This window comes from Lepidochelys olivacea (genome assembly GCF_965140295.1).
Source record: "Lepidochelys olivacea isolate rLepOli2 genome assembly, chromosome: 3".
Taxonomy (NCBI): domain Eukaryota; kingdom Metazoa; phylum Chordata; order Testudines; family Cheloniidae; genus Lepidochelys; species Lepidochelys olivacea.
In genome coordinates this window covers 169,857,027-169,871,606 of record NC_140413.1, presented here as the reverse complement: position 1 = coordinate 169,871,606, position 14,580 = coordinate 169,857,027, and the positions used below count along the sequence as shown (strand labels likewise).

General features: G+C 42.1%; 1 protein-coding gene across 3 annotated transcripts in view; it reads left to right on the top strand.

The window, feature by feature from the left end:
- The window catches only part of TRERF1 (transcriptional regulating factor 1), a 138,162-nt gene that overhangs the window by 43,190 nt on the left and 80,392 nt on the right, over positions 1-14,580 (top strand). The gene's annotated exons all lie outside the window — the stretch shown is intronic.

Below are 14,580 nucleotides of genomic sequence, written 5' to 3'. Positions count from 1 at the left end.
AGCTCTCTAAATTCACATTGTTGGCAGCTAAGTAAAAGTTGCTTGATTTTCACCCCCAACCCCCTTCACCCATAGGTGCTGAGCACTTGCAGCTAGTTTCCCAGTGATGACAATGGAAATGTGAATGCTCAGGTCTTTTGAAGAAACAAATCACTTAAGTCCCTAAATGTGGCGTTGGGTGTCTAACTTCAGGCAGTGAAGTTGGAAAATTTGCCCTATATAAATACAAGTAATATCCTAAGAAATGTGAATAGGTTAATTGCTTTCCTGTTGAGCAAATTATAGGAAAGCTGCAAGGGAACGTGTTTAACTTCAGTGGCTGAGAGGACTAGAAATGATGTTTCTCCATAAATTTAGTATGTCTTTGGTATATTTAAATAAGTATCATGTTATGAAAGAACAGACTTTTTGGTTCTGCTTTTAATGTAGAACTGGAATACCCACTTCCCCCTTCCCATCTTTGTCTCACTATCTTTCCCGAGTTTAAATGTCATGAGTATTCTGTTATAAAATATTGGATGGGGGAACCTGTTTAAGATTCTTATCTTGTCCATTTGGGTAAAAATCAGTTTTATTATGGATTACCTGGCCAAACTATACTGTAAACTGTTCAAGTATCTAAAATTTCTGTAACATTATTTGTTCTAGTCACTGAGTAGTTGACACTGTCTTCAATTTCTTGTAAAATATTGATAAAGATGTGGAAATTAAATGGAAGAGCCATTTTCAGTTTTTGTGTGCAAAGCACGCTGATAGGCAGTTTTTTTCCCTGTGTTTGTAATGCGTATGTAATATAGGGAGGTGGTGTGGTATAGCTATAAGGGATTGAAAAAGGAGCTGGAAGATAGGAACTTCAGAGTTTTAATTGCGGCCCCACCAATGACCCCTGTGGGCTTGGGTAACACACCTCAATTCTTTGAGTCAGTTTGTCCATCAGTGAAATAGCAATACTTTGATTTCTCTTTTTCTCAGGGTGTTGTGATACCTCTTAATAATTAAGACTGCAAGTTAATTTTCATTAGAAACCCCTGCTCCTAAATACCACAAAAAAAGAGACCTTCCTTAGAACTGGTAGGTGAGTGAGCTCTTTGACGGATGTTTTGTCGTCGTCCCCCCGTCCCCCCCCCCCGAATTTCAAAGTAAGTCAGAACAGAGGTTACTTACTTAAAATGCCAAAATAACAAACACGTTCACCAGTTTCCAAAAAATCTTTTTTTTATCACTTGCAGCCAAAACCCCTCCAAAACCACAAAAGTCAGGAAAATGGAGAGAAGTAAAATTTAGTTCACTAAGTTGACACAATTGAAGACCTGTGGTGAAACCATGGCCCCATTGTAGTCAATGGAAATTTTGCCTTTGAATTCAGTGGGGCCAGGATTTCACCCTTAGTACTGAAAGGTAGGAGTGAGTGCTTCTACCCCATGCTTTATCCCCAATCCACGTTCAGACTAGCTTTAAAAAATAAGCAGTATCCAAGACAGTAACTTTGCTGAGGTGAAGTTAAGGTTGATAGAACATATAATTAATTTCATGATAAAAATCCTTACAAGAAAGTTGGATATAACGGGAGAAAAAATCCCCCCCGCTCCACCCCAGTTCAAAAGCCTGGAAATTCAGAGTTAAGGTTAAATTTACTAAAACTCCAAATATTTTAATATATGGAAATTGACAGGTAGGATACTGTGATGGAGCTTACTAGGCACTTGCTGCTGTCTACCAGAAGGCCCTGTACTAAGACGGTACCCTTATGGAAGGGGAAGAGCAGCAACTTTGGACCTCTGGGGTTTCCTAAAGAGGCCTCCCCCTGATCAGCTGCAGGCAGAATCAGCAAGAGTTGGTCCTCCAGCGCCTCAAAGGGCCAGGAGCAGGTGGAGGTCAATCAGGACTCAGCAGGCTAGATAAAAAGGGCTGGCTGCTTTTACTATGGGACAGGATGAAGCCAGGGAAGGAAGGCTCTCCCTGCCCTAACCCAAGTAACCTGGCCCAGTTAGGGGCTTAACGTTGACAGTGTTTGCCTTGGATCTCTGTGCAAGACTATTGTTTGTTATGGACTGTAATGCCCAAGTAGCTATTTTGAGCTCAGTGTTCATTTGTTTGCTGTAAAACTTAAGGTGAGCCTGCTCCATGGGGTCCCTGGCTCAGGGGAGCCTTTGACAGATATCCAAACTACCTTACTTCTGCCCCCATGGTGATGCTCTAAGTCAGGGACGGGCAAACTTTTGGGCGTCAGGGCCACATCAGGTTTCTGAAATTGTATGGAGGGCCGGTTAGGGGAGGCTGTGCCTTCCCAAACAGCCAGGCGTGTCCCAGCCCCCAATCTGACCCACCCCTGTCCCCTGACCATCCCCTGCCCCTGACTGCCCCCCACCACCCCATCCAACCCCTTGTCTTATTCCTGACTGTCCCCCTAGAACCCTTGTCCCCATTCAAACCCCCTGTTCCCCACCCTCTCACCACCCCGACCCCTATCCACACCCCTGCCCACTACCCCAAACTCCCCTGCCCTCTATCCAACCCCCCCCCCCCGTCCCCTTACCACGCTTCCTAAAGCACTGGTGGCTTGTGGGGCTACAGCCGTGCTGCCTAGAGCACCGGGACAGGTAGCTGTGCCGCCTGCCTGGAGCCAGTCATGCCACCGCGCAGCACAGAGCACTGGGTCACGCTGCGGTTCTGCAGCTGCGCTGCTGCCCACAGCATTGTGCCGGCGATGCAGTGAGCTGAGGCTGTGTGGGAGGGGGGAACAGCAGGGGAGGGGCCAGGGGCTATCCTCCTGACCCAGGAGCTCAGGGGCTGGGCCGGAGGGTCCCGCGGGCTGGATGTGGCCTGCGGGCTGCAGCTTGCCCACCTCTGCTCTAAGTAAACAAGAAACTCAGACTACTAACTGGTACCAACTCCAGCCTTGCATTCCACACAAAAAAAACGACTATACAAATTCCCATTTAACCGAATGGAATACTAAAACACAAGCTTACCAAAACAAGTCAGGGACACCCCCTTCCCCCCCCGCTAAATATTTTTTAGAGAAGGCAAATGCAAAAAAATGAGTCTTGCGCTTGGAGCGGAAGGATGGTAGTTGCTGAGAGATTTAATTCCATGGTCTTGACCTGGTGAAGAAAGTAATGTCTCCTGTATGGATGAAGTTCACTCTTAAGAGTTCCATCGTGTGAGAGGAGAAAACTGTCAACTGCATCTTCATCCTGGAGCTTTAAGCAATCTTTTCAATACTCTGGGCCCAGACCATGGAATGCCTTGAAGATAATGACCAAGACCTTGAATTCAATTTGATATTCTACTGGAAGCCAATGGAGAGAGCAGAGAACAAGTTTCCTGCTAGTCTGTGTTGCTGAGGAGATGTGCTGCAGCATTCTGTGCTAGTTGTTGTTTCCTAAGTGCTGAAGCCTTTGTGCCAAAGTATATCACATAGCTGTAGTCCAGCCGAGAGGTGAGGAAGTTGTGAATAACTGAGTCCAGGTCATCATTTGGCAGGGTAGGTTGAAGTCTCCTAGCCGATTGGAGATGACAGAAAGCGTTACTCGTGAATGCTGCTATGAGAGAGCTTGGTGTCAGCGAGGAATCCAGGAGTACTTCTAAATTATGGACTGATTTGACCAATTGTGGATCTGTATCTTTAACCAAAGGAGATTGCACTGTGGCTGCTAACTGTTGAAAATGTTTTCCTCTGCCCAGCAGCATCAGCTCTGTTTTGCTCAGGTTCAGCTTCCGCCAGCTGTTTTCATTCATGAGCTGATCTTGTTGAAGCACTGGGCCGTCTTGGTGGTAAGTCACCACCTAACCTTTCCCTCAATAAACTAAATAGATTGAGCTTCTTAAGTCTCTCACTGGAAGGCCTATTCAGATTTCAAATCATTCTTGTTACCCTTTTGATGCTTTCCAGTTTTTTAAATATCGTTTTGGAAGTAAGAAGAACCAGAACTGGACACAGTATTCCATTAATGTTCTCACTAATGCAATATACAAAGGTAATACCACCTCCCTACTTCTACTGGATAGTCTCTCGCTTACGCATCCAAGGTTCGTGTTCATTGTCTTAGCAACCACTTTGCACTGGGAGCACCTGATTTGCATCTGATTATTTACCATTGCCATTAAGGTATGTCTACACAGCAGCCAGGAGGGTGCTTCCAAGCATGGGTAGGCAGATGTGCTAGCTGGAGGAGAGCTAGCGTACTAAAAATAGGAGTGTGGCTGCAGTGGCATGGATGGCGGCGGGTCAGGCAGGTTTTTAGTGTGGAGTAGCCTGAGCTACTGCAGCTATGGTGCTATTTTTTAGTGCTGGGAAGCACCCTCCCGACTTCTGTGGTGACATACGCTAAGTCCTTTTCAATGTCACTTCAGTCTACCATATAGTCCCCCATCTTGTAAAGGTGACCTACGCTTTTTATTCCTAGAGGTATGACCTCACATTTGGCAGTATTAAAACCTATGTTCAAATAAGCGCACCTGAACAAGAGATCTAGATTGATCTGTATAACTGACCTGTGCCTATCACTGTTTACTGATCCAGCAATTTTTGTCATCTGCAAATTTTACCGCTGTTGATTTTATATTTTCTTGTAGGTCATTGATAAATATATAAAATAGTATTGGTCAAGAATATATCCTGGCAGGATCCCACAACTAACAATAAAAGAAACAAAAGAGGGGAAATGGGAAGTTAGGATCCCTAAAAGGCATAGTTAAGACACTTTGGGTATCTCAGTTGAATTTCCATATCTTCAAATATTTGGATTTCTTGTAAAGTTAACCATAACTCTGAATCTTCTGGCTTTGGCTTTTTAATACAGTAGTTTGTTTTTTTTCCCTTTTGCTAACTACAGCATTCTTCTAAGGAATTTTATTCATATTACTCATGTATGGTATCAATCTTAACTTCACCTTTACAAAAAAAAATTTGGTAAAATATAGTAATTAAAGCTTGAATAATAAATTCATACTTAAAACTGTCTATTGTGAATCAAATGGTTACTTAGTTTGCAGATTTTCTAAAACCAAAGTAATATATTTAAACATTTACCACATTTTTGCTCTTTAAAAATAAGCAATATGGAAACTTTTACCTCAGGTCTGTTTTTTTTTTTTAAAGTAGCACAAAACTCTCTTATTAGTTAAGCCGTTCAAACTTGTTCTGCTGCTATAAGGTGTGCAGACAGGTTTTTCTCCCCTGCAAGATAACTGTAACATAATTGCTTACATTGGTGCTCTCTGCTGCTTTATTTCAACTAGAGCTCTGAATTCTACAATGTGTTACTCCTATTATTATTAATTTACCGGTGATCATTGCCATAGTATTATTTGAATGCCTCATAAATATTAGAAAGTTAAAGCTCACGATATCTATGTGATGTAGGAAGGTGTTCTCCTCAATATACAGATGGGCAAACTGAGGCACATAGAGGTTGAGTGACTTGTTTAGGGCAACCCCAAAAGTTTGTACACAGCTGGTAATAGCTTTATCTTAACCCCAAGATCATCTTTCAGTGGGTGTTCTGTGCATTTACAGATGTCTTGCAGGTTTGAACCTCAGATTAATTTCTTTTACTCCATTATTGAATGCCAATATTTCACTTTGACCCTACCTCTCCTTTTTTGAAAATGTGAGTCTAATTATAATAGCAACAGGTTGTATATTTTCCAGTATAAGTAGAAACAAATGTTCATTGGTCCTTAGCTGAAGCTGTATAAAGAGAAGAATGTCAACTTGTTTGTCTCCATCATGTCCCTCTTAAACATCCTTCAAATTTGTCTAAGAGCTTTGGGGAAATAAAACCTGTGACCCAATTTCCTTTCCCTCCCAGCTTTTTCTGTTGGCTTCCAACTTGAGATATCACCCTCTCTGTAGTTTTTGGAAGGACTGATGAAGCCAGTGACTCCATCTCCCTTCTCTGGAAGCTTTCTTTGAGTTCCAATGAGCTTCACAGTTAGTGGAAGCTCCACAAACCAACTGAGTTTAAGAAGCACATCTTGTCTCAGTGATGTCCTGACCCCCCAGCTAGCTTTAGCCATCAGTTGTAAAACATCGAAAAGGTGCTTGGAATTTGTTTGTGTCACGTGATATGTAAGTTCATGTGTCGTCCCTTGGATGGACCATGCCACCTAGAAAACTTACTGTTACACCAAGTTACAATACAGAAGATGCTGCAGAACCTTAAGTGTTGTCTGCTTTATCTCCATGGTAATTCATGAATGTACATTCCGTGTATCAGTTACTCAGAGGGACTAACTGGTTTTGAGTTTTGGTCAGAAGGTGGGAATCAGACTGAGACGGTGTTTGTTTCTGTGGTTTCCTGGCATGGTATTAGGGAATGAAAGGGATAAGATGGGATATTCTGAATACCCTAATAAATGTTGGAGTTTTGAACTTCACCTCACTATTCTAAGGCTACTTGAAAGACTAAAGCGGGCGAACATTTGTACTTTCTCCAGACTGACCTGGCTCCCGGGGTCATCTATAGAGTCGTCTGAGTTTCAGCAAGAGGCTTTGGTAAGACCTATTATGGAAATAGGTTTAGATAAGAGAGAGAACCCATAGCTCTATCTGCAGAAAAACCTTAGTTGACTGTGGGGAATGAATTCAGGCCGTGGCACAAGAATTGCAAGCTCTGATTGCTTGAACTAAAAGATATAAGAATGACCATACTGTGTCAGACCAAAGGTCCATCTAGCACAATATCCTGTCATCTGACAGTGGCCAATGTCAGGTGCCCCAGAGGGAATGAACAGAACAGGTAATCATCAAGTGATCCATCCCCTGTCGCCCATTCCCAGCCCCAGCAAACAGAAACTAGGGACATCATCCCTGCTCATTCTGATTAATAGCCATCGATAGACCAGTCCTCCATGAACTTACCTAGTTCTTCTTTGAACCTGTTATAGTCTTGGCCTTCACAACATCCCCTGGCAAAAAGTTCCACAGGTTGACTGTATATTGTGTGAAGAAATACTTCCTTTTGTTTGTTTTAAACCTGCTGCCTATTAATTTCATTTGGTGACTCCAGTTCTTGTGTTATGAGAAGGAATAAATAACACTTCCTTATTTACTTTCTCCACACCAGTCACAATTTTATAGACCACAATCATACCCCACTTAGTCATCTCTTTTCCAAGCTGAGAAGTCCCAGGTTATCTAATCTCTCCTCATATGGAAGCTGTTCCATATCCCCAATCATTTTTTGTTGCCCTTTTCTGAACCTTTCCCAATTCTAATAATTTTTTTTGAGATGGGGTGACTACATTTGCACGCAGTATTCATGATGTGGGCGTACCATGGATTTATATAGAGGTAATATGATATTTTCTGTCTTATTATCTGTACCTTTCCTAATTATTCCCAACATTCTGTTCTCTTTTTTGACTGCCACCACATATTGAGTGGATGTTTTCAGAGAACTATCCACAATGACTCCAAGATCTCTTTCTTGAGTGGTGACAGCTGATTTAGACCCCATCTTTTTATAGTTGAGATTATGTTTTCCAATGTGTATTACTTTGCATTTATGAACACTGAATTTCATCTGCCACTTCGTTGACCAGTCACCCAGTTTTGTGAGATCCCTTTGTAACTTTTCACAGTTTGCTTTGGACTTAATTACCGTGAGTAATTTTGTATCATCTGCAAATTTTGCCACCTCACTGTTAACCCCTTTGTCCAGATCATTTAGGAATGGAAGAGAATGTTAGACACTCAGATATTGCAGTGTTAGTGCTGGTGTGAGAACCTAGGTAGATAAATTCCTTTAGTTGTGAGTAAGTAACAGGCTGTTGTATTTGCTCGTGCAATTAGTAGAGTAAAACATGATCACACTCACTAAGTCTGAGTATTACATTAGAGCAAGTTATTTGTTTTTGGTGAAGTTATATTTTAAGTATTTTCTTTGTGTATTCAGTGTGTCCCTGTGGTCTAATGTGTTGCTCTCCTTGTTTGTAGTTCCATCTTCTCTTGTGTTTGCTTATATTGTATCTCTTCTGTTGAGTAAAAATATTATTTTTCATAAAGAGCAACCAGAAGGAATAACTATTTAAGGTAGGAAAAAAACTTTCTCCTGTGTCCTTTGCAACCCTTGAAACATGTCACTGTTACAGCATAAAGGAATCGGGGACCCCCTGCTTTGCCCAGAGAAACAAGGGAGGGAAACCGTGTTTATAAAAAAAAAAAAAAAAAAAAAAAAAAAAAAGCCAGTCCCTGAGAGTATTGCTTCCAAATGAAAGTGGTTAATATTTGCTTTTTTTTTTAATGGGTCCAGCTAATGTGGCCATGGATGGGTATCTGGAAACAAAAAAGCCAACAAGGCTGTTAATGTGACTGGTGAGTTCTGCCAGATTATATAGCCTTTTGAATGGTAAGGTAATATGGTGAAAAATGAATTAGGGGAAAGTCTGCTTTTGCTCAGGATGAAGGTAGAGGAACCTCTCATTTGTAGTGTAATTCTTAAAGCAGGAATTCTGGGAGTCTGGGCATATGGATCCTCTTCCCAGGTAGGCTAATGACATTGAGCAAGTCACTTAACTTGTCTGTGTCTTTTCTACCTCTGTACAATAAATGTAATACTTACCTCAGAAGGACATGGTGAATCTAAATTAATGTTTATGAGCCATTTTGTGGTCTTCTGTTGAAAGGTGTCTTACATGTACAAAGAGTATTCTTACTGTAAATACTAAATGAAAACAATACTGGAATGTATGAGATTTGTGGAGTTGGGAAAACTGTGGCACATTATTTAAAGGTTTGTTTAAAATATGGGAGGCAGAGGGCAGTGTGAAAAGAGGAATGAAATTAGAAGTATTTTCTGATTGAACACTGGGAACCTAATAATTGGGGGAAGAAATTGTCAGTTTTTGTTAAAGATGAGTGAATTGTTTCAGAACAGTTTATCTTGTTGCCTCCTTTTTTTAAAGTCCATCTTGTAGCTTTTCTGAGTGTGGTAAAAGGGAACAGAATGTTCACCAATATAGAAGACTACATCATAGAGGAAGCTGCTGCTCACACTTTTTATTTGAAGAAAATGTAACAAACCAGGAACTGCTATAGGTCCTTTTTCATAAATAGGAAATACATGAAACCACAAGACGCAGTGTCAGAGCAATGCTAAGTGCTTGGCTGGAACCCAAAAGCAAATTCAACATTAAAAGGGACAGTGACATGAGTTAAAAAGGATGCTATGTAATATAATCTGGTTGTCAAGTTGTGGATTGACTGTCTGTTAAACTTGCTGCCCAGATCTGAACCCCGTGAGACTGAAACAATGGTCTGAATAAGAACATGAATTGATTGGATGCTCAGTAACCTGGATAGTCCAGGAATCTTATTAGAATAAGTAAGCACTCTTTTTGGATATAAGAACAATCACCTGCTCCCTCCCTAATGATCCAGCGATGTTCCTGTTTGGCAAATGGTTGCTCTTTTGACCTGTTATTTGTGTTAACCAGTAAAAGCCACCCAAAGTACAGCTACCTAGGCTTGCCATGGCGGACTTAAATACATTAAAAATCCCAGAAAACATTGTATGGCTGAAAGAAAAGGAGGACTTGTGGCACCTTAGAGACTAACCAATTTATTTGAGCGTAAGCTTTCGTGAGCTACAGCTCACTTCATCGGATGCATTGGAAAATTGAATGCATCCAATGAAGTGAGCTGTAGCTCACGAAAGCTTACGCTCAAATAAATTGGTTAGTCTCTAAGGTGCCACAAGTCCTCCTTTTCTTTTTGCGGCTACAGACTAAAATGGCTGCTACTCTAAAACCTGATTTTATGGCTGGTAGCTCTGATAACAAATTCAGGCTACACTTAAGATGTAGGTTTTCAACAATAAGGGCTTATCTACACTTAAATTCTTTGGAAGAATTTTGCACTGCTATAGCATTTTTTCTGGTGAACTAGCGCTGTCTACGCTGGGGGTTGGCTTGGTATAACAGTCTCTTAGGGGTATGCATTTCTGATGCCCCAAGAGACGTTGCTACACCAATGTACGTTCCTAGCATATGTCGCTTAGGGGTATGTAAAATTCACAGCCGTAAGATGTAGTTAAGATGACCTAAGGCGTGATGTAGCCACTGCTAAGTCGACAGAAGAATTATTCTCTTGGCCTGTCCTATTGCCTCTTGAGGAGACAGATTTAGTACAAGCAACAGAACTCCTGTTGCTATAGCAAGTGTGTACACTACAGCAGCACAGTTGCAGTGCCACAGCTGTGGTGTTGTAGCATTTGTAGTGTAGTTGTACTTGACTTCAGTAGTTCTCTACCTCCGGTCTGTGGACTCTGGGGGTCCGTTGACTATAGCTAATGGGTCTGTGAAAGACACTGACTGAACAGAATTCAATTACATGTACAGACAGTAGATTTCCAAAGGGGTCCACACCTCCATTTGAAAATTTTTAGTGGTCAGCAAATGAAAAAACGTTGAGAACCAGTGCTCTAAGTGTTGGTCTACACTGGGAACTTACGCTGGCATAGCTGCATCTTTCAGGCATGTGAAAATCTACACCTCTGAGAGATGAAGCTATGCTGACCTAACCCCTGGGGTAGACAGTACTAGGTTGATGGAAGAATTCCACGCTCCTTGGGGAACCCCTCCTGTCTTGCTAGTGCTGACAATAAAATAGAAGAAGGTAATGATTTTTTTTTTCTTTGTTGAATCTTCCTCTTTTTAGTACATGACTTAAATAATTGTCTTTTCTTTAAATTTTGTCCACACACCCACATGGAAAAGGGCATTTGCACAAAGAGCAGACATGTTTTTCAGTGGGTTAAAAGGAATGAGGTGAATCTTGCATCAATCCAAGTGTCTTTCTGTAAAAGGCATGTTCAAGTATAAGAGGTATCTAAAAAGGAAGATGAAGTGTTGAGCACTCAATGAAAAATCGATAGAGAGGTTTCTGCATGTGAAGTAAATACAGTTTTAATAAGTGTAAAATTAAGAGCAGTATGCTGTTTTATGGATATCCACCTGTTTTGAAATTAGGCTTCTAAGCTGATTGTAATAAAATGATTGCTATAACCACTTCTTGCCTGCTGTTTTGTGAACTGCATATATTTGAATGGGCCATGATTTCAAGATGGAAAAATGGGGAATGAATGGCACCAGGCTAGAAAAGAGTGAAAAAGTTACATTTTTGTTTATAGTACTTTTGATTTAGAAGTTTATCTTAAATAGAACTGAGTCTGTGCATTCTGGTTGAAAGTAAAATTGATGGACAATTGTCTGAAGATAGTTGTTGTTCTCTTCCCAGCCCACAGCCTGATATAATCTTGCTTTTCAGTATCCCTTTTAATTTTGGCTTATCGGCACATTTCAGTAAGAAAATGTTCTCTGGGTGTGTGGAGGGAGTTAAGTTCCTCTTATAATAAGAAGACATGGATAGCACGCATGCTATGTGCATTCTCACTGATTTGGGGCTATGTGGAATCAGGCTAACAGAAGATGCTTAACTCTGTTATTAATGCTAAAGTTTAAATTTTCGCACCAAATAAGTAGAAATAAAGTTTTTTGTTCGTTATACTTACTATTTTCTAACACTGCATGTCTTCAGAAGAGTTAGAATTAACTTCTCTTCCTAACTTAATACTGGCTCTGTGTGGTGAGCGTACCGGGCCCTTCATGGTCCCCTGATGGAAGCCCCACAATCCTACTACACCCTGACCTAGGAAAGGAGCAGCGAAGATGGGTCCTCCGGGACTGCCTAAACAGGCCTCATGTAAACAGCCAATCAGAGCTCAGCAGATTTAGATAAAAAGGCCTTAGCAGGGCAGTTCTTGGCTGGGATCAGAGGGAAAAGACAAGTGTTCCTCTCTGGCCAAAAGCGCTTGAGAGATAACCAGTTTGTTTCTGGTTGCATTTGCTTAAGCTGCATGAGAGAGGACTTGAGAACGTCAATCCTAAAATAAGGAAGGGGTGAAGACTAAGGGGTCAGGTGGGAAGAGGCCCAGGGAAGTAGCAGCAATGAATTGAAGTGAGCGATAGGGTCCCTGGATTGGAACCTGGAGAAGTGGGCAGGCCCAGGTTCCCCCACTAACTACTGGTGAAATGGTGTAAATCCCAAGAAGGAGAAAAGGTTTGTTTGAAAGCTCAAGCAAAGGGCTGAATTTAAAGGGCCCAGAGCTGGGGCTGAAGACTCTGGTAAGGGCAGATACAGCTTGGTTAGATTTTTGTTACCCCAGAAGGTGTTCGTTTGGATTGTGTGACCCAGCAAGAGGACTGAGCCGCTGAAGACCTGGCAAGTGAGGCTGATAATCTTCAGGGGGCATGCAGCAGCAGGAGGGAGGCGCTTAAGAAGTGAATGTCCCCTGTTTACGCTCTGCCACTGACTCACTGGGACAGTTAGAGTTCCAAATTACACCTCATGAAACTCAGAGGGGTTATGTGTCTGTGTAATCGGTGCCTAGTTTGGCTGGCTGTGTGAACTTGTGGGGCATAACCTCCTCAGTCTGCCTATCTATCTATCTGTCAAATTCAAACAGTCCTTCTCTAAACATTCCATCTGTGTAAGGTTCTCATGTGGAGGGGTTCTTCTTACCAGAAGACTGGTGTAACTCCTATAGCATGCCATGATTTTTGACCTTCAAAGGCAACAGTAGCAGCGTGTGTGCCACCCTCTACAGGGTATTAAAGCTGCCCACAGAGCACTGCAGTCACTTTTATCTTGACCACAGTTGGTAAAGGAGACTATCCTTTGGCCATTGCTCTAACCTCTTCAGTAGATCCCAATGGTGCTTCATTGAATATTCTGTTCATAGCTGTACTTTGTCTTCCAGCCAGGTACAGTCAGTTGTTAAATTGTTTGTAGTCTTTTCCTGAGGTACTTTGGCACATTTCTGCAGTGCTAATGAGTTGCGTGGTCATGTGGGAGATCTGGATTTTGTTTTTGGTCTGGCCTGGAAACACTGTGGAGACCCAGAAAGCTGTTCCAAAATGGGGAATTCAGAGGCCTACTCAGATTCACTGTGCTGGAAAGATGGTGGCTGTGCTGTGATACTGTATTGGTGGGGACTGTACAGTGACAGAAAATGGAATTCTCTGCCTTTCTTGATATGTCAGAGCAAAAGGACCACACAGTGTTAGTTGAAGTGGAGGGGAAAAACGCTTCCATTAAGTGACATTCTGTAAATTCCCCTATCTTCAGGGCACAGCATCTATGGAATAGAGAATGAGGATCTGATGCTTTTGTGTTTCCCCAATTCCCTGTTGTCCCATACTTTTTTTCCCTTTTCCATAATTACTTGCAGGAATTTGATCCCAGTTATCAGTTGTCTGTTTCTATTTTTTTGCAGGAATGATGTTCAGCCTTTCAATTCCTTCAGAAGAGAAACAAGATGCCTGTCTGCCATTACACTATGCAGTGTTGTTGTTGTAGCGTTGTCAGTCCGAGGATATTAGATAGACAATGTGGGTGAGGTAATATCTTTTATTGGACCCTCTTCTGTTAGTGGTAGAGAAGCTTTCAGGCTAACCTTGAAGAGCTTGATGTAAACTCAAAAGCTTCTCTCCTACCAACAGAAGTGGGTCCAGTAAAAGTTATTAGCTCACCCACCTTGCCATTACACTGTTATAGTTGCCTAGCAGCTAGAGGGAGCCATATAAGAGAGTGAATACACCCTTAATTGAATAAGCATCTGTATAAGAAATTAAAAGGTTCTCATTACTAGATAGGCCAGGACTACAGTACAAAATGGCAACCTCAGCTATGGCAACCTCAGCTGCCTCAGTTATTACATCGTTGGTGCATGTGCACACTTGGCTTCTTGTGTCAGCAGTGCATGCTGTCACCAGGACTACTTGTATCAGTGCAGAGTGCAGTGCATGATGGGAAGGTATCCCACTGTCCAGCACAAGGTGTTTTGGGAAGCTTTTGCAACGCCTGATAGAGCCAGAGCAAGGGGTCAACTTCCTATAATACAGCATTCTCCATGCCATAAATTCATCTGAATCCAATAATATTTTGCACCATCTTTTCAAAACTCCCACAAACCTGCATGTCCGCCATCTCTGACAGAAGCATGAAGCCTACACGGGTCTGCACTATTTTCATGAGCTTTTCAAGCACAGGACACAGCATCCTGTAGTACTTGCAGAGCCACTGGGAACATGACAATTCCTTGGAGGCTAAATTGCTGTGGGACATAGAAAGAAATAATTCAAGGTTGTTGATGACGTTCACTGAGCAACTGGACATGGTGGAAAATGGATTCGGGGCCTGAGAAACAAGCACCAACTGGTGGGATTGCATTGCGATGCAGGTTTGGGATGAAGAGCAGTGGTAACAGAACTTTCAGATACGCAAGGCCACATTTCTAGATCTGTGCCCCGAACTCGTCCCAGCCGTCTAGCACAGGGGCACCAAAATGAGACCCTCAGTGACGGTTGAAAAGCAAGTGATGATTGCACTGTGGAAACTTGCAATGCCAGATTTCTACCTGAGAGTTGGGAAATCCACCACAGGGGCCATTGTCATGCAAGTGTGCAAGGCATTAATTGTCTCCTGCTAAGCAGGACTGTGACTCTGGGTAGCGTTCAGGACATAGTGGATGGTTTTGCAGCAATAGACTACCCAAATTGCAGTGGGGCCAA